At 44.4% G+C, this 24403-nt stretch overlaps 1 long non-coding RNA gene across 8 annotated transcripts in view; it reads left to right on the forward strand.

Moving 5' to 3' along the window:
• Positions 1 to 24403, forward strand: part of LOC307181428 — a 914212-nt gene that overhangs the window by 512084 nt on the left and 377725 nt on the right. For 6 of the 8 annotated variants that reach the window (XR_013826748.1, XR_013826749.1, XR_013826752.1 and 3 more), the window contains one exon: positions 9816 to 9897. The exons of the other annotated variants lie outside the window; for them this stretch is intronic. This is a non-coding gene — a long non-coding RNA (uncharacterized lncRNA). The remainder of the gene's footprint in view (positions 1 to 9815; positions 9898 to 24403) is intronic. 8 annotated transcript variants of the gene reach the window in all.

Consider the following 24403-nt stretch of genomic DNA (forward strand, 5'->3'; position numbering starts at 1 on the left):
TTATCTCTCTGGATGTTGGAGTTGGAGGGCCTCCTCACTCGAGGTCGGTGTGCCCACGGAGCGAACCCTGCAACTTCAGGGCATGGTTGGTGGTTAGGATCACCACGTGGGGTCCTTTTCCCTTAGGAGGGAGGTGGCCTTTTGGGCTGCTGATTTCCAGGTTTTTAGATACCGCCAGTATCTTGGCCAGATGTGGCAGTGGGCCAAGCCCTTAGTGACCGTAGTTTATCCTACCTGGATGGCATTCTTGCATTGTTCCATTTCAAGTGGTCCCAGTTTTTGCACTAATTCTCCAATGGCGATTCACCTTTCACCGGGAATGTAAAGGTCAAAGGGTTTAGCTAAATTAGGGAGTTCCAGGGCAAGGGTGTGAATTGACTGCTCTTTCCATTCTTGAAAGGCCACTTCTGGATTCTATTCAAAAGGATCATCATCTTTTCCTTTCAGTGTTTCATATAGAGGCCCAGCTAGTAGACTGTAGTTAGGGATCCAGAAGCAGCAAACCCTGGCCTCCCCAGGAACCCCTAAGCTGTCTTCTAGTTTTAGAAAGGGGTAAGGCTGAAAATGGTTTCTTCCCTTTCCTGGGATGGGCTTCTCTGACCTTCTGTGAGAATGAAGCCCAGGCAGGTCACCGCAGTCTGTGATATTTGAGCTTTTTCTTGGACAACTTCTATCCTTTATTGGCTTGGTAGTTCAGAGGCCTCCTTAGTAGGGCTGGTGATCAGAATGTCGTCTGCATATTGAAGGAGGGTTTCCTTTTCCAGAGGTAGAACTTTTAGGTCTTTAGCTAAGCTTTCCCCAAAGATGGTGTGGGAATTTTTGCACCCTTGGGGCCAGACGGCCCGGAAGTATTGTTTTAGTTGTATGTTGAGTCCTGCCACTCACAAGCCAAAATTTCTTGTGACTCTGGGACTAATGGAATACAAAAGAAGGCATCATTGAAGACTAATACAGAATACCATGTCCTGGTGGTTGGTAGAATGACCAGCAGGGTGTAGGAATTAGGAGCAACTGGAGGTATATCCTCAGTGGCTTCACTGACTGTCCTGACATCCTTTACCAGGTCCCCAGCGGCCCATGGGGCTCTCGTGGTCAGAACAATCCCAGAATATGGAGCTCACCTGGGCAGGTACCCCACCCCCACCCCAGCCCACGGGGCTCTCGTGGTCAGGCCCCTCCCAGGATACAGAGCTACCCTTGCAGGTACCGTGGCAGGGCTGGGCACACAGGAACCGTGCACATAGCCCTCATTGCAGAGCACCCCCAGCTCACCTGTCGCTCAGAGCTGACACAGAGCACCTCAGAGCAGGACTTGAACTAACAAACAGCAGCTGCGACAGGTCTGTGACCCTGGGCATCACTCCGTGAGGCCTCCCTCCACCTGGTCTTCCAGAGACTTCCACTGCACCCGGGGCACCAGGCCTCTGTCTCCAACCACCACCCACCCCTCCTCTCCCTGACTCCTGGGTTCCTCTCATTAGGAGAGGGTTTTCTTGAAGTTGTCTCCCACTCATGGGCCAGATAAAATGATTAGAAAACAAGCCAAAGCTGCAGCCCCTTGTCTATCCTGACTCTCAGGAGCCCACACCTGTTCCTTGGACCTGGCCGGTTCAGCAAGTTCCATTTTCTGCAACTGTGAGCCCCTGAGGGGTGATGATTGGCTGACCTGGGCAGCCTTACCGTGCCGGCCAGCCCTCCCCAGGTGTGCCTGGGTTGAGATCAATATAAATACCACTCCAGGCAGCAAGAGCCCCTGCAGCCGTGCCTGACGCCATTTTCTCTGCCCTGTCAGCAGTCTCGGGGCTGGGCTGGTGGGAGGGAGTGAGAGGCCACGGCTTTGTGGGTGGCCCAGTGTGAGTGGGGCTCTGCTGGACTTTCTGCAGCAGTTGCCAGGCTGCCACCTGCTAAAGAAGAGGATGTGTCACCCATACCTGCTGCTGGAATTTCTCCCTGGGCAGAGGTGAGGAAGGAAAAAAGCAGTGGGGGCAGGGACAGGACGGGTATCTCAGGCAGGGAAATGGAAATCTTCCAGAAGAGCACCCAGGGCCAGGACCATCCTGGCTGGCCTGCAGGCACCAAGTCGGCCGGCATGCTGTCACTCGTGTGGCTCTATGGCCCTTCCTCTAGGCTTTCAAGTCCTTGTATATATTCAGGTGTTTTACCTGGGACGGGTGGGAATAGTTCAGCAGCAACTGGCCTGGGGCTCAGCTCACGTTTACTCACAGATGCCTCCGCACGGTGCCCCAGCTTTGCAATGAGGACGCTTGTTGCGTGGGGGCTGCTGGCTGAATGGGAGACGATTCCCCACCACTGACCAACTTCAGAATTGTTTACAACTGGAGCAAGTGCCCTGATACGGTTTTCCTCTGTGTAACTGGTGGGTTCTGTGTTTTTTTTCTCTTTTTCGTTTTTGCTTCAAGGTAGATTTTATTCCTCTTTTTTGTATTTACAGATATAAGCATGGAAATAATTTATTCATATAAATACATGTATGTGCAGGGAATAATTGTTTTTTCTGTTTTATTTTTTAAATTTTACTTCTTTTTAATTTTGAATTTTATTTTATATTTTTATACAGCAGGTTCTTATTAGTTATCTATTTTATACATATAAATGTATACATGCCAATCCCAGTCTCTCAACTCCTCCCACCACCACCCCCCCAACAGCTTTCCCCCCTTGTTGTCCATACGTTTGTTGTCTACATCTGTTTCTCTATTTATGCCTTGCAAAATGGTTAATCTGTACAGTTTTTCTAGGTTCCACATATATGCATGAATATACAAGATTTGTTTTTCTCTTTCTGACTTACTTCACTCTGTATGACAGTCTCTAGATCCATCGACGTCTCTACAAATGACCCAATTTCATTCCTTTTCATGGCTGAGTAATATTCCATTTTATATATGTACCACAGCTTTATGCATTCGTCTGTCTGTGGGCATTTAGGTTGCTTCCATTACCTCGATATTGTAAATAGTGATGCAATGAACATTGCGGTGAATGACTCTTTTTGATTTATGGTTTTGTCTGGGTATATGTCCAGTACTGGGATTGCTGTATCATATGGTAATTCTATTGTTAGTTTCTTAAGAAATTCCATATTGTTCTCCATAATGACTGTATCAATTTATATTCCCAACAATAGTGAAAGAGGGTTCCTTTTCTCCACACCCTTTCCAGCATTTTTTGTTTGTAGATTTTCAATGATGCCTATTCTACCAGGTGTGAGGTGATACCTCATTGTTGAATCCATTTCGTTGAGCAAGGGGTAGCTCTTGTCTATTACATATTTGGCTTATGGAACGGTATCTGTGCTAATTTCAAACTCTGCTTTTATGCAGCACCCCAACTCACCTTCCCCCTTAAGCAGGCATAAGTTGGTTTTCTAAACTTGAGACCCTGTTCTGTTTTGTAATTCAGTTCATGTGTAGCCAAGTTCACATTCCGTGTATTAGTGATACCTTATGAGGTTTCTTTTTCTGTGTGACTTATTTCACTTAGAATCATCGTGCCTCAATCCACTCATTATGCTGGTACGGGCCTGGTGACATAGATTTCATTGCTGAGTGGTATTCTGTTGTACAGAAGTACCGCAACTTTTTTATCCATTATTTGCTCTCTGGGATATTTAACTTGTGCCGTAGAAGAGATTCCTGTAAAAACAGCCATCCCAAATTTTGGGGTTGCTGTGTCTTTTTGATATTAATTTCCCTAAGCTATAGGACCATAAGTGGAAGTGCCCTAGGCTCTGTTGCTTTGTTTTTTAGATGTTTCAGGAAACACCATACACTTCTCCCGAGTGTCTGTTGGCAATTTACATCCCGCCCATCAGCATAACAAGGCTCCCAGTTCTCCATGGCCTGTCCTGCCTTTCTGGATTTTACACTTTATTCTGATGGCCCTTTTGACCGGGGGGAAGTGAGACTTCATTGTAGTGCAGATTTCCTTTGCAAGCTTGCTTGGTTGGCCAAAAAGGGCGTATGCGTTTTTTCCTGAATATATTCAGGAAAAGACGCATACGCACTTTTTGGCCAAGTGCATCATTGTGGACGTTCTGCCTCTTTTCCTATGCTTTCAATGCAATTCCAGTCTACCTCCTGAAATCGGTTTCCTGCAATTCTGCCCCGCTTTCAAGTCCTCTTGGAAGCCTTACTTCAGTCTATTTTTGGACGATAGCTGTCATTTATAACTCTGCAGGTTTGTGAATTACAGTGCCCCTTAGCTCCTTTCTTCAACTCGCTTTCTTGTGACCTGGCCGCAACACCGCAGGATGGCTTCAGGCCCTAATCTGTTTCCAGCACGGCACGCTGAGCCTTTGGTTAATTACTCTTCCTAGTGGGAAATGAGAGTTAAATTTGCCCTTCCAGACACCTCCAGCTAGTCTCTCATTGGTTCTCCGTATTCCTGTTCATCTTCCGCAGAAATTGCAAACTGGGCCAAACAGGAGGTTGAAGGCACTGACTGTCCAAGTCGGGAGAGTGTTAGTAAAGCGTCTGGAATGTTGCACCCGAGTACCAGGGGAGGAAAACTGAGACATATTTGAACACGTCTCCCGTTCACATGGTTGATCATACTTGGATTCCACATGCATGTTTTAGCTGAAGGAAAAATACCTTAATCCTGGAGAGTTAAGACCCGAGGAATGGGTACCATGCAATATGACTTGAAAGGGTCTTCATTTGCTCACCGAACCTCTCCAATCCTATCACTGCTGCGTTTATGCCCCTGTACACATGCTTGATTCTCTTTCAGAGACATAGCAATCCATAGGTTTTAAGATACTTACTAGTCAGGTACATTCTTAGGCGTTTAATATGCGGTGTTGAGTCCATTTCGTTGAGCAAGGAGTAGCTCTTGTCTATTCCATATTTGGCTTAAGGAACTTTATCTGTGCTCATTTCAATCTCTGGTTTTATGCAGCACCCCAACTCACCTTTACCCTTAAGCAAGCATAAGTTGGTTTTCTAAATTTGAGACCCTGTTCTGTTCTGTAATTCAGTTCCTGTGTAGCCAAGTTTACATTCCATGTATTACTGATATCTTATGATGTTTCTTTTTCTGTGTGACTTATTTCAGTTAGAATCATCATACCTGAATCCACTCATTGTGCTGCTAAGGGCCTGATGACATAGATTTCATTGCTGAGTGATATTGCTTTGTAAGTAAATACCACAACTTCTTTATCCATTTTTCACTTTCTGCGATGTTGAACTTGTACTGTAAACGAGGTTCTTGTAAACAGAGCCGTTCCAAACTTTGGGGTGGCTGTGTCTTTTTGATTTTAATTTCCCTAAGCTATAGGACCATAAGTGGAAGTGCCCTAGGCTCTGTTGCTTTGTTTTTTAGATGTTTGAGGAAACACCATATACTTCTCCCAAGTGGTTGTTGGCAATTTACATCCCGCCCATCAGCATAACAAGGCTCCCAGTTCTCCATGGCCTGTCCTGCCTTTCTGGATTTTACACTTTTTTCAGATGGCCCTTTTGACTGGGGGAAGTGAGACTTCATTGTAGTGCAGATTTCCTTTGCAAGCTTGCTTGGTTGGCCAAAAAGGGCGTATGCGTTTTTTCCTGAATATATTCAGGAAAAAACGCATACGCCCTTTTTGGTCAAGTGCATCATTGTGGATGTTCTGCCTCTTTTCCTATGCTTTCAATGCAATTCCAGTCTACCTCCTGAAATCGGTTTCCTGCAATTCTGCCCCGCTTTCAAGTCCTCTTGGCAGCCTTACTTCAGTCTATTTTTGGACGATAGCTGTCATTTATAACTCTGCAGGTTTGTGAATTACAGTGCCCCTGAGCTCCTTTCTTCAACTCGCTTTCTTGTGACCTGGCCGCAACACCGCAGGATGGCTTCAGGCCCTAATCTGGTTCCGGCCCGGCATGCTGAGCCTTTGGTTAATTCCCTTCCTGGTGGGAAATGAGAGTTAAATTTGCCCGTTCAGACATCTCCAGCTAGTCTCTCATTGGTTCTCGCTATTCCTGTTCATCTTCCGCAGAAATTGCAAACTGGGCCAAACAGGAGGTTAAAGGCGCTGACTCTCCAAGTCGGGAGAGTGTTAGTAAAGCGTCTGGAATGTTGCACCCGAGTACCAGGGGAGGAAAACTGAGACATATTTGAACACGTCTCCCGTTCACATGGTTGATCATACTCAGGGTTCCACATGCAGGTTTTAGCTGAAGGAAGAATACCTTAAACCTGGAGAGTTCAGACCCGTGTAATGGGTACCATGCAATATGACTTCAAAGGGTCTTCATTTGCTCACCGAACCTCTCCAATCCTATCACTGCTGCGTTTATGCCCCTGTACACACGCTTGATTCTCTTTTGGAGACATAGCAATCCATAGGTTTTAAGATACTTACTAGTCAGGTACATTCTTAGGCGTTTAATATGCGGTGTTGAGTCCATTTCGTTGAGCAAGGAGTAGCTCTTGTCTATTCCATATTTGGCTTAAGGAACTTTATCTGTGCTCATTTCAATCTCTGGTTTTATGCAGCACCCCAACTCACCTTTACCCTTAAGCAAGCATAAGTTGGTTTTCTAAATTTGAGAACATGTTCTGTTTTGGAATTCAGTTCCTGTGTAGCCAAGTTTACATTCCGTGTATTAGTGATATCTTATAAGGTTTCTTTTTCTGTGTGACTTATTTCAGTTAGAATCATCGTACCTGAATCCACTCATTATGCTGCTACGGGCCTGATGACATAGATTTCATTGCTGAGTGATACTGCATTGTACGTAAGTACCACAAGTTCTTTATCCATTTTTCACTTTCTGAGATGTTGAACTTGTACGGTAAACGAGGTTCTTGTAAACAGAGCCATTCCAAACTTTGGCGTGGCTGTGTCTTTTTGATTTTAAATTCCCTAAGCTATAGGACCATAAGTGGCAGTGCCCTAGGCTCTGTTGCTTTGTTTTTTAGATGTTTCAGGAAACACCATACACTTCTCCCTAGTGTCTGTTGGCAATTTACATCCCGCCCATCAGCATAACAAGGCTCCCAGTTCTCCATGGCCTGTCCTGCCTTTCTGGATTTTACACTTTTGTCAGATGGCCCTTTTGACCGGGGGGAAGTGAGACTTCATTGTAGTGCAGATTTCCTTTGCAAGCTTGCTTGGTTGGCCAAAAAGGGCGTATGCGTTTTTTCCTGAATATATTCAGGAAAAAACGCATACGCCCTTTTTGGCCAAGTGCATCATTGTGGACGTTCTGCCTCTTTTCCTTAGCTTCCAATGCAATTCCAGTCTACCTCCTGAAATCGGTTTCCTGCAATTCTGCCCCGCTTTCAAGTCCTCTTGGCAGCCTTACTTCAGTCTATTTTTGGACGATAGCTGTCATTTATAACTCTGCAGGTTTGTGAATTACAGTGCCCCTGAGCTCCTTTCTTCAACTCGATTTCTTTTGAGCTGGCCGCAACACCGCAGGATGGCTTCAGGCCCTAATCTGGTTCCGGCACGGCACGCTGAGCCTTTGGTTAATTCCTCTTCCGGGTGGGAAATGAGAGTTAAATTTGCCCGTCCAGACACCTCCAGCTAGCCTCTCATTGGTTCTCGCTATTCCTGTTCATCTTCCGCAGAAATTGCAAACTGGGCCAAACAGGAGGTTAAAGGGACTGACTCTCCAAGTCGGGAGAGTGTTAGTAAAGCGTCTGGAATGTTGCACCCGAGTACCAGGGTACGAAAACTGAGACATATTTGAACACGTCTCTCGATCACATGGTTGATCATACTCTGGGTTCCACATGCATGTTTTAGTTGAAGGAAGAATACCTTAAACCTGGGTAGTTGAAACCCGTGGAATGGGTACCATGCAATATGACTTCAAAGGGTCTTCATTTGCTCACGAACCTCTCCAATCCTATCACTGCTGCGTTTATGCCCCTGTACACATGCTTGATTCTCTTTCGGAGACATAGCAATCCATAGGTTTTAAGATACTTACTAGTCAGGTACATTCTTAGGCGTTTAATATGCGGTGTTGAGTCCATTTCATTGAGCAAGGAGTAGCTCTTGTCTATTCCATATTTGGCTTAAGGAACTTTATCTGTGCTCATTTCAATCTCTGGTTTTATGCAGCACCCCAACTCACCTTTCCCCTTAAGCAAGCATAAGTTGGTTTTCTAAATTTGAGACCCTGTTCTGTTCTGTAATTCAGTTCCTGTGTAGCCAAGTTTACATTCCGTGTATTACTGATATCTTATGAGGTTTCTTTTTCTGTGTGACTTATTTCAGTTAGAATCATCATACCTGAATCCACTCATTATGCTGCTACGGGCCTGATGACATAGATTTCATTGCTGAGTGATACTGCATTGTACGTAAGTACCACAAGTTCTTTATCCATTTTTCACTTTCTGTGATATTGAACTTGTACGGTAAATGAGGTTCTTGTAAACGGATGCGTCCCAAACTTTGGGGTGGCTGTGTCTTTTTGATTTTAATTTCCCTAAGCTATAGGACCATAAGTGGAAGTGCCCTAGGCTTTGTTGCTTTGTTTTTTAGATGTTTCAGGAAACACCATACACTTCTCCTGACTGTCTGTTGGCAATTTACATCCCGCCCATCAGCATAACAAGGCTCCCAGTTCTCCATGGCCTGTCCTGCCTTTCTGGATTTTACACTTTTTTCAGATGGCCCTTTTGACAGGGGAAAGTGAGACTTCATTGTAGTGCAGATTTCCTTTGCAAGTTTGCTTGGTTGGCCAAAAAGGGCGTATGCGTTTTTTCCTGAATATATTCAGGAAAAAACGCATACACCCTTTTTGGCCAAGTGCATCATTGTGGACGTTCTGCCTCTTTTCCTATGCTTTCAATGCAATTCCAGTCTACCTCCTGAAATCGGTTTCCTGCAATTCTGCCCCGCTTTCAAGTCCTCTTGGCAGCCTTACTTCAGTATATTTTTGGACGATAGCTGTCATTTATAACTCTGCAGGTTTGTGAATTACAGTGCCCCTGAGCTCCTTTCTTCAACTCGCTTTCTTGTGACCTGGCCGCAACACCGCAGGATGGCTTCAGGCCCTAATCTGGTTCCGGTACGGCACGCTGAGCCTTTGGTTATTTCCTCTTCCTGGTGGGAAATGAGAGTTAAATTTGCCCGTCCAGACACCTCCAGCTAGCCTCTCATTGGTTCTCGCTATTCCTGTTCATCTTCCGAAGAAATTGCAAACTGTGCCAAACAGGAGGTTAAAGGCGCTGACTCTCCAAGTGGGGAGAGTGTTAGTAAAGCGTCTGGAATGTTGCACCCGAGTACCAGGGGAGGAAAACTGAGACATATTTGAACACGTCTCCCGATCACATGGTTGATCATACTCTGGGTTCCACATGCATGTTTTAGCTGAAGGAAGAATACCTTAAACCTGGGTAGTTGAAACCCGTGGAATGGGTAGAATGCAATATGACTTCAAAGGGTCTTCATTTGCTCACCGAACCTCTCCAATCCTATCACTGCTGCGTTTATGCCCCTGTACACATGCTTGATTCTCTTTCAGAGACATAGCAATCCATAGGTTTTAAGATACTTACTAGTCAGGTACATTCTTAGGCGTTTAATATGCGGTGTTGAGTCCATTTCGTTGAGCAAGGAGTAGCTCTTGTCTATTCCATATTTGGCTTAAGGAACTTTATCTGTGCTCATTTCAATCTCTGGTTTTATGCAGCACCCCAACTCACCTTTCACCTTAAGCAAGCATAAGTTGGTTTTCTAAATTTGAGACCCTGTTCTGTTCTGTAATTCAGTTCCTGTGTAGCCAAGTTTCCATTCCGTGTATTACTGATATCTTATGATGTTTCTTTTTCTGTGTGACTTATTTCAGTTAGAATCATCATAGCTGAATCCACTCATTGTGCTGCTAAGGGCCTGATGACACAGATTTCATTGCTGAGTGATATTGCTTTGTAAGTAAATACCACAAGTTCTTTATCCATTTTTCACTTTCTGCGATGTTGAACTTGTACTGTAAACGAGGTTCTTGTAAACAGAGCCGTTCCAAACTTTGGGGTGGCTGTGTCTTTTTGATTTTAATTTCCCTAAGCTATAGGACCATAAGTGGAAGTGCCCTAGGTTCTGTTGCTTTGTTTTTTAGATGTTTCAGGAAACACCATACACTTCTCCCCAGTGGTTGTTGGCAATTTACATCCCGCCCATCAGCATAACAAGGCTCCCAGTTCTCCATGGCCTGTCCTGCCTTTCTGGATTTTACACTTTTTTCAGATGGCCCTTTTGACCGGGGGGAAGTGAGACTTCATTGTAGTGCAGATTTCCTTTGCAAGCTTGCTTGGTTGGCCAAAAAGGGCGTATGCGTTTTTTCCTGAATATATTCAGGAAAAAACGCATACGCCCTTTTTGGCCAAGTGCATCATTGTGGACGTTCTGCCTCTTTTCCTATGCTTTCAATGCAATTCCAGTCTACCTCCTGAAATCGGTTTCCTGCAATTCTGCCCCGCTTTCAAGTCCTCTTGGCAGCCTTACTTCAGTATATTTTTGGACGATAGCTGTCATTTATAACTCTGTAGGTTTGTGAATTACAGTGCCCCTGAGCTCCTTTCTTCAACTCGCTTTCTTTTGAGCTGGCCGCAACACCGCAGGATGGCTTCAGGCCCTAATCTGGTTCCGGCCCGGCATGCTGAGCCTTTGGTTAATTCCTCTTCCTGGTGGGAAATGAGAGTTAAATTTGCCCATCCAGACACCTCCAGCTAGCCTCTCATTGGTTCTCGCTATTCCTGTTCATCTTCCGCAGAAATTGCAAACTGGGCCAAACAGGAGGTTAAAGGGACTGACTCTCCAAGTCGGGAGAGTGTTAGTAAAGCGTCTGCAATGTTGCACCCGAGTACCAGGGGAGGAAAACTGAGACATATTTGAACACGTCTCCCGTTTACATGGTTGATCATACTCTGGGTTCCACATGCATGTTTTAGCTGAAGGAAGAATACCTTAAACCTGGAGAGTTGAGACCCGTGTAATGGGTACCATGCAATATGACTTCAAAGGGTCTTCATTTGCTCACCGAACCTCTCCAATCCTATCACTGCTGCGTTTATGCCCCTGTACACACGCTTGATTCTCTTTTGGAGACATAGCAATCCATAGGTTTTAAGATACTTACTAGTCAGGTACATTCTTAGGCGTTTAATATGGGGTTTTGAGTCCATTTCGTTGAGCAAGGAGTAGCTCTTGTCTATTCCATATTTGGCTTAAGGAACTTTATCTGTGCTCATTTCAATCTCTGGTTTTATGCAGCACCCCAACTCACCTTTCCCCTTAAGCAAGCATAAGTTGGTTTTCTAAATTTGAGACCCTGTTCTGTTGTGGAATGCAGTTCCTGTGTAGCCAAGTTTACATTCCGTGTATTACTGATATCTTATGATGTTTCTTTTTCTGTGTGACTTATTTCAGTTAGAATCATCGTACCTGAATCCACTCATTGTGCTGCTACGGGCCTGATGACATAGATTTCATTGCTGAGTGATACTGCATTGTACGTAAGTACCACAAGTTCTTTATCCATTTTTCACTTTCTGTGATATTGAACTTGTACGGTAAACGAGGTTCTTGTAAACGGATGCGTCCCAAACTTTGGGGTGGCTGTGTCTTTTTGATTTTAATTTCCCTAAGCTATAGGACCATAAGTGGAAGTGCCCTAGGCTTTGTTGCTTTGTTTTTTAGATGTTTCAGGAAACACCATACACTTCTCCTGACTGTCTGTTGGCAATTTACATCCCGCCCATCAGCATAACAAGGCTCCCAGTTCTCCATGGCCTGTCCTGCCTTTCTGGATTTTACACTTTTTTCAGATGGCCCTTTTGACAGGGGAAAGTGAGACTTCATTGTAGTGCAGATTTCCTTTGCAAGTTTGCTTGGTTGGCCAAAAAGGGCGTATGCGTTTTTTCCTGAATATATTCAGGAAAAAACGCATACACACTTTTTGGCCAAGTGCATCATTGTGGACGTTCTGCCTCTTTTCCTATGCTTTCAATGCAATTCCAGTCTACCTCCTGAAATCGGTTTCCTGCAATTCTGCCCCGCTTTCAAGTCCTCTTGGCAGCCTTACTTCAGTATATTTTTGGACGATAGCTGTTATTTATAACTCTGCAGGTTTGTGAATTACAGTGCCCCTGAGCTCCTTTCTTCAACTCGCTTTCTTGTGACCTGGCCGCAACACCGCAGGATGGCTTCAGGCCCTAATCTGGTTCCGGTACGGCACGCTGAGCCTTTGGTTATTTCCTCTTCCTGGTGGGAAATGAGAGTTAAATTTGCCCGTCCAGACACCTCCAGCTAGCCTCTCATTGGTTCTCGCTATTCCTGTTCATCTTCCGAAGAAATTGCAAACTGTGCCAAACAGGAGGTTAAAGGCGCTGACTCTCCAAGTGGGGAGAGTGTTAGTAAAGCGTCTGGAATGTTGCACCCGAGTACCAGGGGAGGAAAACTGAGACATATTTGAACACGTCTCCCGTTTACATGGTTGATCATACTCTGGGTTCCACATGCATGTTTTAGCTGAAGGAAGAATACCTTAAACCTGGAGAGTTGAGACCCGTGTAATGGGTACCATGCAATATGACTTCAAAGGGTCTTCATTTGCTCACCGAACCTCTCCAATCCTATCACTGCTGCGTTTATGCCCCTGTACACACGCTTGATTCTCTTTTGGAGACATAGCAATCCATAGGTTTTAAGATACTTACAAGTCAGGTACATTCTTAGGCGTTTAATATGGGGTTTTGAGTCCATTTCGTTGAGCAAGGAGTAGCTCTTGTCTATTCCATATTTGGCTTAAGGAACTTTATCTGTGCTCATTTCAATCTCTGGTTTTATGCAGCACCCCAACTCACCTTTCCCCTTAAGCAAGCATAAGTTGGTTTTCTAAATTTGAGACCCTGTTCTGTTGTGGAATGCAGTTCCTGTGTAGCCAAGTTTACATTCCGTGTATTAGTGATATCTTATGATGTTTCTTTTTCTGTGTGACTTATTTCAGTTAGAATCATCGTACCTGAATCCACTCATTATGCTGCTACGGGCCTGATGACATAGATTTCATTGCTGAGTGATACTGCATTGTACGTAAGTACCACAACTTCTTTATCCATTTTTCACTTTCTGTGATATTGAACTTGTACGGTAAACGAGGTTCTTGTAAACGGATGCGTCCCAAACTTTGGGGTGGCTGTGTCTTTTTGATTTTAATTTCCCTAAGCTATAGGACCATAAGTGGAAGTGCCCTAGGCTTTGTTGCTTTGTTTTTTAGATGTTTCAGGAAACACCATACACTTCTCCTGACTGTCTGTTGGCAATTTACATCCCGCCCATCAGCATAACAAGGCTCCCAGTTCTCCATGGCCTGTCCTGCCTTTCTGGATTTTACACTTTTTTCAGATGGCCCTTTTGACCAGGGGAAAGTGAGACTTCATTGTAGTGCAGATTTCCTTTGCAAGTTTGCTTGGTTGGCCAAAAAGGGCGTATGCGTTTTTTCCTGAATATATTCAGGAAAAAACGCATACGCCCTTTTTGGCCAAGTGCATCATTGTGGACGTTCTGCCTCTTTTCCTATGCTTTCAATGCAATTCCAGTCTACCTCCTGAAATCGGTTTCCTGCAATTCTGCCCCGCTTTCAAGTCCTCTTGGCAGCCTTACTTCAGTCTATTTTTGGACGATAGCTGTCATTTATAACTCTGCAGATTTGTGAATTACAGTGCCCCTGAGCTCCTTTCTTCAACTCGCTTTCTTGTGACCTGGCCGCAACACCGCAGGATGTCTTCAGGCCCTAATCTGGTTCTGGCACGGCACACTGAGCCTTTGGTTAATTCCTCTTCCTGGTGGGAAATGAGAGTTAAATTTGCCCATCCAGACACCTCCAGCTAGCCTCTCATTGGTTCTCGCTATTCCTGTTCATCTTCCGCAGAAATTGCAAACTGGGCCAAACAGGAGGTTAAAGGGACTGACTCTCCAAGTCGGGAGAGTGTTAGTAAAGCGTCTGGAATGTTGCACCCGAGTACCAGGGGAGGAAAACTGAGACATATTTGCACACGTCTCCCGTTTACATGGTTGATCATACTCTGGGTTCCACATGCATGTTTTAGCTGAAGGAAGAATACCTTAAACCTGGAGAGTTGAGACCCGTGTAAAGGGTACCATGCAATATGACTTCAAAGGGTCTTCATTTGCTCACCGAACCTCTCCAATCCTATCACTGCTGCGTTTATGCCCCTGTACACATGCTTGATTCTCTTTCGGAGACATAGCAATCCATAGGTTTTAAGATACTTACTAGTCAGGTACATTCTTAGGCGTTTAATATGTGGTGTTGAGTCCATTTCGTTGAGCAAGGAGTAGCTCTTGTCTATTCCATATTTGGCTTAAGGAACTTTATCTGTGCTCATTTCAATCTCTGGTTTTATGCAGCACCCCAACTCACCTTTCCCCTTAAGCAAGCATAAGTTGGTTTTCTAAGTTTGAGACACTGTTCTGTTCTGTAATTCAGTTCCTGTGTAGCCAAGTTTCCATTCCTTGTATTACTGATATCTTATGATGTTTCTTTTTCTGTGTGACTTATTTCAGTTAGAATCATCATACCTGAATCCACTCATTGTGCTGCTAAGGGCCTGATGACATAGATTTCATTGCTGAATGATATTGCTTTGTAAGTGAATACCACAACTTCTTTATCCATTTTTCACTTTCTGCGATGTTGAACTTGTACTGTAAACGAGGTTCTTGTACACAGAGCCATTGCAAACTTTGGGGTGGCTGTGTCTTTTTGATTTTAATTTCCCTAAGCAATAGGACCATAAGTGGAAGTGCCCTAGGCTCTGTTGCTTTGTTTTTTAGATGTTTCAGGAAACACCATACACTTCTCCCGAGTGGTTGTTGGCAATTTACATCCCGCCCATCAGCATAACAAGGCTTCCAGTTCTCCATGGCCTGTCCTGCCTTTCTGGATTTTACACTTTTTTCAGATGGCCCTTTTGACCGGGGGGAAGTGAGACTTCATTGTAGTGCAGATTTCCTTTGCAAGCTTGCTTGGTTGGTCAAAAAGGGCGTATGCGTTTTTTCCTGAATATATTCAGGAAAAAACACATACGCCCTTTTTGGCCAAGTGCATCATTGTGGACGTTCTGCCTCTTTTCCTATGCTTTCAATGCAATTCCAGTCTACCTCCTGAAATCGGTTTCCTGCAATTCTGCCCCGCTTTCAAGTCCTCTTGGCAGCCTTACTTCAGTATATTTTTGGACGATAGCTGTCATTTATAACTCTGCAGGTTTGTGAATTACAGTGCCCCTGAGCTCCTTTCTTCAACTCGCTTTCTTTTGAGATGGCCGCAACACCGCAGGATGGCTTCAGGCCCTAATCTGGTTCCGGCACGGCACGCTGATCCTTTGGTTATTTCCTCTTCCTGGTGGGAAATGAGAGTTAAATTTGTCCGTCCAGACACCTCCAGCTAGTCTCTCATTGGTTCTCCCTATTCCTGTTCATCTTGCGCAGAAATTGCAAACTGGGCCAAACAGGAGGTTAAAGGCGCTGACTCTCCAAGTGGGGAGAGTGTTAGTAAAGCGTCTGGAATGTTGCACCCGAGTACCAGGGGAGGAAAACTGAGACATATTTGAACACGTCTCCCGTTCACACAGTTGATCATGCTCTGGGTTCCACATGCGTGTTTTAGCTGAAGGAAGAATACCTTAAACCTGGAGAGTTCAGACCCGTGTAATGGGTACCATGCAATATGACTTCAAAGGGTCTTCATTTGCTCACCGAACCTCTCCAATCCTATCACTGCTGCGTTTATGTCCCTGTACACACGCTTGATTCTCTTTTGGAGACATAGCAATCCATAGGTTTTAAGATACTTACTAGTCAGGTACATTCTTAGGCGTTTAATATGCGGTGTTGAGTCCATTTCGTTGAGCAAGGAGTAGCTCTTGTCTATTCCATATTTGGCTTAAGGAACTTTATCTGTGCTCATTTCAATCTCTGGTTTTATGCAGCATCCCAACTCACCTTTCCCCTTAAGCAAGCATAAGTTGGTTTTCTAAATTTGAGACCCTGTTCTGTTTTGGAATTCAGTTCCTGTGTAGCCAAGTTTACATTCCGTGTATTCGTGATATCTTATGATGTTTCTTTTTCTGTGTGACTTATTTCAGTTAGAATCATCGTACCTGAATCCACTCATTGTGCTGCTAAGGGCCTGATGACATAGATTTCATTGCTGAGTGATACTGCTTTGTAAGTAAATACCACAACTTCTTTATCCAGTTTTCACTTTCTGCGATGTTGAACTTGTACTGTAAACGAGTTTCTTGTAAACATAACCGTTCCAAACTTTGGGGTGGCTGTGTCTTTTTGATTTTAATTTCCCTAAGCTATAGTACCATAAGTGGAAGTGCCCTTGGCTCTGTTGCTTTGTTTTTTAGATGTTTCAGGAAACACCATACACTTCTCCCCAGTGGTTGTTGGCAATTTACATCCCGCCCATCAGCATAACAAGGCTCCCAGTTCTCCATGGCCTGTCCTGCCTTTCTGGATTTTACACTTTTTTCAGATGGCCCTTTTGACCGGGGGGAAGTGAGACTTCATTGTAGTGCAGATTTCCTTTGCAAGCTTGCTTGGTTGGCCAAAAAGGGCGTATGCGTTTTTTCCTGAATATATTCAGGAAAAAACGCATACGCCCTTTTTGGCCAAGTGCAATCATTGTGGACGTTCTGCCTCTTTTCCTATGCTTTCAATGCAATTCCAGTCTACCTCCTGAAATCGTTTTCCTGCAATTCTGCCCCGCTTTCAAGTCCTCTTGGCAGCCTTACTTCAGTATATTTTTGGACGACAGCTGTCATTTATAACTCTGCAGGTTTGTGAATTACAGAGCCCCTGAGCTCCTTTCTTCAACTCGCTTTCTTTTGAGCTGGCCGCAACACCGCAGGATGGCTTCATGCCCTAATCTGGTTCCGGCACGGCACGCTGAGCCTTTGGTTATTTCCTCTTCCTGGTGGGAAATGAGAGTTAAATTTGCCCGTCCAGACACCTCCAGCTAGTCTCTCATTGGTTTTCCCTATTCCTGTTCATCTTCCGAAGAAATTGCAAACTGGGCCAAACAGGAGGTTAAAGGCGCTGACTCTCCAAGTGGGGAGAGTGTTAGTAAAGCGTCTGGAATGTTGCACCCGAGTACCAGGGGAGGAAAACTGAGACATATTTGAACACGTCTCCCGTTCACACAGTTGATCATGCTCTGGGTTCCACATGCATGTTTTAGCTGAAGGAAGAATACCTTAAACCTGGAGAGTTCAGACCCGTGTAATGGGTACCATGCAATATGACTTCAAAGGGTCTTCATTTGCTCACCGAACCTCTCCAATCCTATCACTGCTGCGTTTATGCCCCTGTACACACGCTTGATTCTCTTTCAGAGACATAGCAATCCATAGCTTTTAAGATACTTACTAATCAGGTACATTCTTAGGCGTTTAATATGCGGTGTTGAGTCCATTTCGTTGAGCAAGGAGTAGCTCTTGTCTATTCCATATTTGGCTTAAGGAACTTTATCTGTGCTCATTTCAATCTCTGTTTTTATGCAGCACCTCAACTCACCTTTACCCTTAAGCAAGCATAAGTTGGTTTTCTAAATTTGAGACCCTGTTCTGTTCTGTAATTCAGTTCCTGTGTGGCCAAGTTTACATTCCGTGTATTACTGATATCTTATGATGTTTCTTTTTCTGTGTGACTTATTTCAGTTAGAATCATCATACCTGAATCCACTCATTGTGCTGCTAAGGGCCTGATGACATAGATTTCATTGCTGAGTGATATTGCTTTGTAAGTAAATACCACAACTTCTTTATCCATTTTTCACTTTCTGTGATATTGAACTTGTACGGTAAATGAGGTTCTTGTAAACAGAGGCGTCCCAAACTTTGGGGTGGCTGTGTCTTTTTGATTTTAATTTCCCTAAGCTATAGGACCATAAGTGGCAGTGCCCTAGGCTCTGTTGCTTTGTTTTATAGATGTTTCAGGAAACACCATACACTTCTCCCTAGTGTTTTTTGGCAATTTACATCCCGCCCATCAGCATAACAAGGCTCCCAGTTCTCCATGGCCTGTCCTGCCTTTCTGGATTTTACACTTTTTTCAGATTGCCCTTTTGACCGGGGGGAAGTGAGACTTCATTGTAGTGCAGATTTCCTTTGCAAGCTTGCTTGGTTGGCCAAAAAGGGCGTATGCGTTTTTTCCTGAATATATTCAGGAAAAAACGCATACGCCCTTTTTGGCCAAGTGCATCATTGTGGACGTTCTGCCTCTTTTCCTATGCTTTCAATGCAATTCCAGTCTACCTCCTGAAATCGGTTTCCTGCAATTCTGCCCCGCTTTCAAGTCCTCTTGGCAGCCTTACTTCAGTATATTTTTGGACGATAGCTGTCATTTATAACTCTGCAGGTTTGTGAATTACAGTGCCCCTGAGCTCCTTTCTTCAACTCGCTTTCTTGTGAGCTGGCCGCAACACCGCAGGATGGCTTCAGGCCCTAATCTGGTTCCGGCATGGCACGCTGAGCCTTTGGTTATTTCCTCTTCCTGGTGGGAAATGAGAGTTAAATTTGCCCGTCCAGACACCTCCAGCTAGTCTCTCATTGGTTCTCCCTATTCCTGTTCATCTTGCGTAGAAATTGCAAACTGGGCCAATCAGGAGGTTAAAGGCGCTGACTCTCCAAGTGGGGAGAGTGTTAGTAAAGCGTCTGGAATGTTGCACCCGAGTACCAGGGGAGGAAAACTGAGACATATTTGAACACGTCTCCCGTTCACACGGTTGATCATACTCTGGGTTCCACATGCATGTTTTAGCTGAAGGAAGAATACCTTAAACCTAGAGAGTTGAGACCCGTGGAATGGGTACCATGCAATATGACTTCAAAGGGTCTTCATTTGCTCATCGAACCTCTCCAATCCTATCACTGCTGCGTTTATGCCCCTGTACACACGCTTGATTCTCTTTTGGAGACATAGCAATCCATAGGTTTTAAGATACTTACTAGTCAGGTACATTCTTAGGCATTTAATATGCGGTGTTGAGTCCATTTCATTGAGCAAGGAGTAGCTCTTGTCTATTCCATATTTGGCTTAAGGAACTTTATCTGTGCTCATTTCAATCTCTGGTTTTATGCAGCACCCCAACTCACCTTTCCCCTTAAGCAAGCATAAGTTGGTTTTCTAAATTTGAGACCCTGTTCTGTTTTGGAATTCAGTTCCTGTGTAGCCAAGTTTACATTCCGTGTATTAGTGATATCTTATGATGTTTCTTTTTCTGTGTGACTTATTTCAGTTAGAATCATCGTACCTGAATCCACTCATTGTGCTGCTACGGGCCTGGTGACATAGATTTCATTGCTAAGTGATATTGCTTTGTAAGTAAATACCACAACTTCTTTATCCATTTTTCACTTTCTGTGATATTGAACTTGTACGGTAAACGAGGTTCTTGTAAACAGAGGCATCCCAAACTTTGGGGTGGCTGTGTCTTTTTGATTTTAATTTCCCTAAGCTATAGGACCATAAGTGGCAGTGCCCTAGGCTCTGTTGCTTTGTTTTTTAGATGTTTCAGGAAACACCATACACTTCTCCCGAGTGGTTGTTGGCAATTTACATCCCGCCCATCAGCATAACAAGGCTCCCAGTTCTCCATGGCCTGTCCTGCCTTTCTGGATTTTACACTTTTTTCAGATTGCCCTTTTGACGGGGGGGAAGTGAGACTTCATTGTAGTGCAGATTTCCTTTGCAAGCTTGCTTGGTTGGCCAAAAAGGGCGTATGCGTTTTTTCCTGAATATATTCAGGAACAAACGCATACGCCCTTTTTGGCCAAGTGCATCATTGTGGACGTTCTGCCTCTTTTCCTATGCCTTCAATGCAATTCCAGTCTACCTCCTGAAATCGGTTTCCTGCAATTCTGCCCCGCTTTCAAGTCCTCTTGGCAGCCTTACTTCAGTCTATTTTTGGACGATAGCTGTCATTTATAACTCTGCAGGTTTGTGAATTACAGTGCCCCTGAGCTCCTTTCTTCAACTCGCTTTCTTGTGACCTGGCCGCAACACCGCAGGATGGCTTCAGGCCCTAATCTGGTTCCGGCATGGCACGCTGAGCCTTTGGTTATTTCCTCTTCCTGGTGGGAAATGAGAGTTAAATTTGCCCGTCCAGACACCTCCAGCTAGTCTCTCATTGGTTCTCCCTATTCCTGTTCATCTTGCGCAGAAATTGCAAACTGGGCCAAACAGGAGGTAAAAGGCGCTGACTCTCCAAGTGGGTAGAGTGTTAGTAAAGCGTCTGGAATGTTGCACCCGAGTACCAGGGGAGGAAAACTGAGACATATTTGAACACGTCTCCCGTTCACATGGTTGATCATACTCTGTGTTCCACATGCATGTTTTAGCTGAAGGAAGAATACCTTAAACCTGGAGAGTTGAGACCCGTGTAATGGGTACCATGCAATATGACTTCAAAGGGTCTTCATTTGCTCACCGAACCTCTCCAATCCTATCACTGCTGCGTTTATGCCCCTGTACACACGCTTGATTCTCTTTTGGAGACATAGCAATCCATAGGTTTTAAGATACTTACTAGTCAGGTACATTCTTAGCCGTTTAATATGCGGTGTTGAGTCCATTTCGTTGAGCAAGGAGTAGCTCTTTTCTATTCCATATTTGGCTTAAGGAACTTTATCTGTTCTCATTTCAATCTCTGGTTTTATGCAGCACCCCAACTCACCTTTCCCCTTAAGCAAGCATAAGTTGGTTTTCTAAATTTGAGACCCTGTTCTGTTTTGAAATTCAGTTCGTGTGTAGCCAAGTTTACATTCCGTGTATTAGTGATATCTTATGATGTTTCTTTTTCTGTGTGACTTATTTCAGTTAGAATCATCGTACCTGAATCCACTCATTGTGCTGCTACAGGCCTGATGACACAGATTTCATTGCTGAGTGATATTGCTTTGTAAGTAAATACCACAACTTCTTTATCCATTTTTCACTTTCTGCGATGTTGAACTTGTACTGTAAACGAGGTTCTTGTCAACAGAGCCGTTCCAAACTTTGGGGTGGCTGTGTCTTTTTGATTTTAATTTCCCTAAGCTATAGGACCATAAGTGGAAGTGCCCTAGGCTCTGTTGCTTTGTTTTTTAGATGTTTCAGGAAACACCATACACTTCTCCTGAGTGTCTGTTGGCAATTTACATCCCGCCCATCAGCATAACAAGGCTCCCAGTTCTCCATGGCCTGTCCTGCCTTTCTGGATTTTACACTTTTTTCAGATGGCCCTTTTGACCGGGGGGAAGTGAGACTTCCTTGTAGTGAAGATTTCCTTTGCAAGCTTGCTTGGTTGGCCAAAAAGGGCGTATGCGTTTTTTCCTGAATATATTCAGGAAAAAACGCATACGCCCTTTTTGGCCAAGTGCATCATTGTGGACGTTCTGCCTCATTTCCTATGCTTTCAATGCAATTCCAGTCTACCTCCTGAAATCGGTTTCCTGCAATTCTGCCCCGCTTTCAAGTCCTCTTGGCAGCCTTACTTCAGTCTATTTTTGGACGATAGCTGTCATTTATAACTCTGCAGGTTTGTGAATTACAGTGCCCCTGAGCTCCTTTCTTCAACTCGCTTTCTTTTGAGCTCGCCGCAACACCCCAGGATGGCTTCAGGCCCTAATCTGGTTCCGGTACGGCACGCTGAGCCTTTGGTTATTTCCTCTTCCTGGTGGGAAATGAGAGTTAAATTTGCCCGTCCAGACACCTCCAGCTAGCCTCTCATTGGTTCTAGCTATTCCTGTTCAACTTCCGCAGAAATTGCAAACTGTGCCAAACAGGAGGTTAAAGGCGCTGACTCTCCAAGTGGGGAGAGTGTTAGTAAAGCGTCTGGAATGTTGCACCCGAGTACCAGGGGAGGAAAACTGAGACATATTTGAACACGTCTCCCGATCACATGGTTGATCATACTCTGGGTTCCACATGCATGTTTTAGCTGAAGGAAGAATACCTTAAACCTGGAGAGTTGAGACCCGTGGAATGGGTACCATGCAATATGACTTCAAAGGGTCTTCATTTGCTCACCGAACCTCTCCAATCCTATCACTGCTGCGTTTATGCCCCTGTACACATGCTTGATTCTCTTTCGGAGTCATACCAATCCATAGGTTTTAAGATACTTACTAGTCAGGTACATTCTTAGGCGTTTAATATGCGGTGTTGAGTCCATTTCGTTGAGCAAGGAGTAGCTCTTGTCTCTTCCATATTTGGCTTAAGGAACTTTATCTGTGCTCATTTCAATCTCTGGTTTTATGCAGCACCCCAACTCACCTTTCCCCTTAAGCAAGCATAAGTTGGTTTTCTAAATTTGAGACCCTGTTCTGTTCTGTAATTCAGTTCCTGTGTAGCCAAGTTTCCATTCCGTGTATTACTGATATCTTATGATGTTTCTTTTTCTGTGTGACTTATTTCAGTTAGAATCATCATACCTGAATCCACTCATTGTGCTGCTAAGGGCCTGATGACACAGATTTCATTGCTGAGTGATATTGCTTTGTAAGTAAATACCACAACTTCTTTATCCATTTTTCACTTTCTGCGATGTTGAACTTGTACTGTAAACGAGGTTCTTGTCAACAGAGCCGTTCCAAACTTTGGGGTGGCTGTGTCTTTTTGATTTTAATTTCCCTAATCTATAGGACCATAAGTGGAAGTGCCCTAGGTTCTGTTGCTTTGTTTTTTAGATGTTTCAGGAAACACCATACACTTCTCCCCAGTGGTTGTTGGCAATTTACATCCCGCCCATCAGCATAACAAGGCTCCCAGTTCTCCATGGCCTGTCCTGCCTTTCTGGATTTTACACTTTTTTCAGATGGCCCTTTTGACCGGGGGGAAGTGAGACTTCATTGTAGTGCAGATTTCCTTTGCAAGCTTGCTTGGTTGGCCAAAAAGGGCGTATGCGTTTTTTCCTGAATATATTCAGGAAAAAACGCATACGCCCTTTTTGGCCAAGTGCATCATTGTGGACGTTCTGCCTCTTTTCCTATGCTTTCAATGCAATTCCAGTCTACCTCCTGAAATCGGTTTCCTGCAATTCTGCCCCGCTTTCAAGTCCTCTTGGCAGCCTTACTTCAGTATATTTTTGGACGATAGCTGTCATTTATAACTCTGTAGGTTTGTGAATTACAGTGCCCCTGAGCTCCTTTCTTCAACTCGCTTTCTTTTGAGCTGGCCGCAACACCGCAGGATGGCTTCAGGCCCTAATCTGGTTCCGGCCCGGCATGCTGAGCCTTTGGTTAATTCCTCTTCCTGGTGGGAAATGAGAGTTAAATTTGCCCATCCAGACACCTCCAGCTAGCCTCTCATTGGTTCTCGCTATTCCTGTTCATCTTCCGCAGAAATTGCAAACTGGGCCAAACAGGAGGTTAAAGGGACTGACTCTCCAAGTCGGGAGAGTGTTAGTAAAGCGTCTGCAATGTTGCACCCGAGTACCAGGGGAGGAAAACTGAGACATATTTGAACACGTCTCCCGTTTACATGGTTGATCATACTCTGGGTTCCACATGCATGTTTTAGCTGAAGGAAGAATACCTTAAACCTGGAGAGTTGAGACCCGTGTAATGGGTACCATGCAATATGACTTCAAAGGGTCTTCATTTGCTCACCGAACCTCTCCAATCCTATCACTGCTGCGTTTATGCCCCTGTACACACGCTTGATTCTCTTTTGGAGACATAGCAATCCATAGGTTTTAAGATACTTACTAGTCAGGTACATTCTTAGGCGTTTAATATGGGGTTTTGAGTCCATTTCGTTGAGCAAGGAGTAGCTCTTGTCTATTCCATATTTGGCTTAAGGAACTTTATCTGTGCTCATTTCAATCTCTGGTTTTATGCAGCACCCCAACTCACCTTTCCCCTTAAGCAAGCATAAGTTGGTTTTCTAAATTTGAGACCCTGTTCTGTTGTGGAATGCAGTTCCTGTGTAGCCAAGTTTACATTCCGTGTATTACTGATATCTTATGATGTTTCTTTTTCTGTGTGACTTATTTCAGTTAGAATCATCGTACCTGAATCCACTCATTGTGCTGCTACGGGCCTGATGACATAGATTTCATTGCTGAGTGATACTGCATTGTACGTAAGTACCACAAGTTCTTTATCCATTTTTCACTTTCTGTGATATTGAACTTGTACGGTAAACGAGGTTCTTGTAAACGGATGCGTCCCAAACTTTGGGGTGGCTGTGTCTTTTTGATTTTAATTTCCCTAAGCTATAGGACCATAAGTGGAAGTGCCCTAGGCTTTGTTGCTTTGTTTTTTAGATGTTTCAGGAAACACCATACACTTCTCCTGACTGTCTGTTGGCAATTTACATCCCGCCCATCAGCATAACAAGGCTCCCAGTTCTCCATGGCCTGTC

Source organism: Stenella coeruleoalba (assembly GCF_951394435.1).
Source record: "Stenella coeruleoalba genome assembly, contig: scaffold_102, whole genome shotgun sequence".
Classification (NCBI taxonomy): domain Eukaryota; kingdom Metazoa; phylum Chordata; class Mammalia; order Artiodactyla; family Delphinidae; genus Stenella; species Stenella coeruleoalba.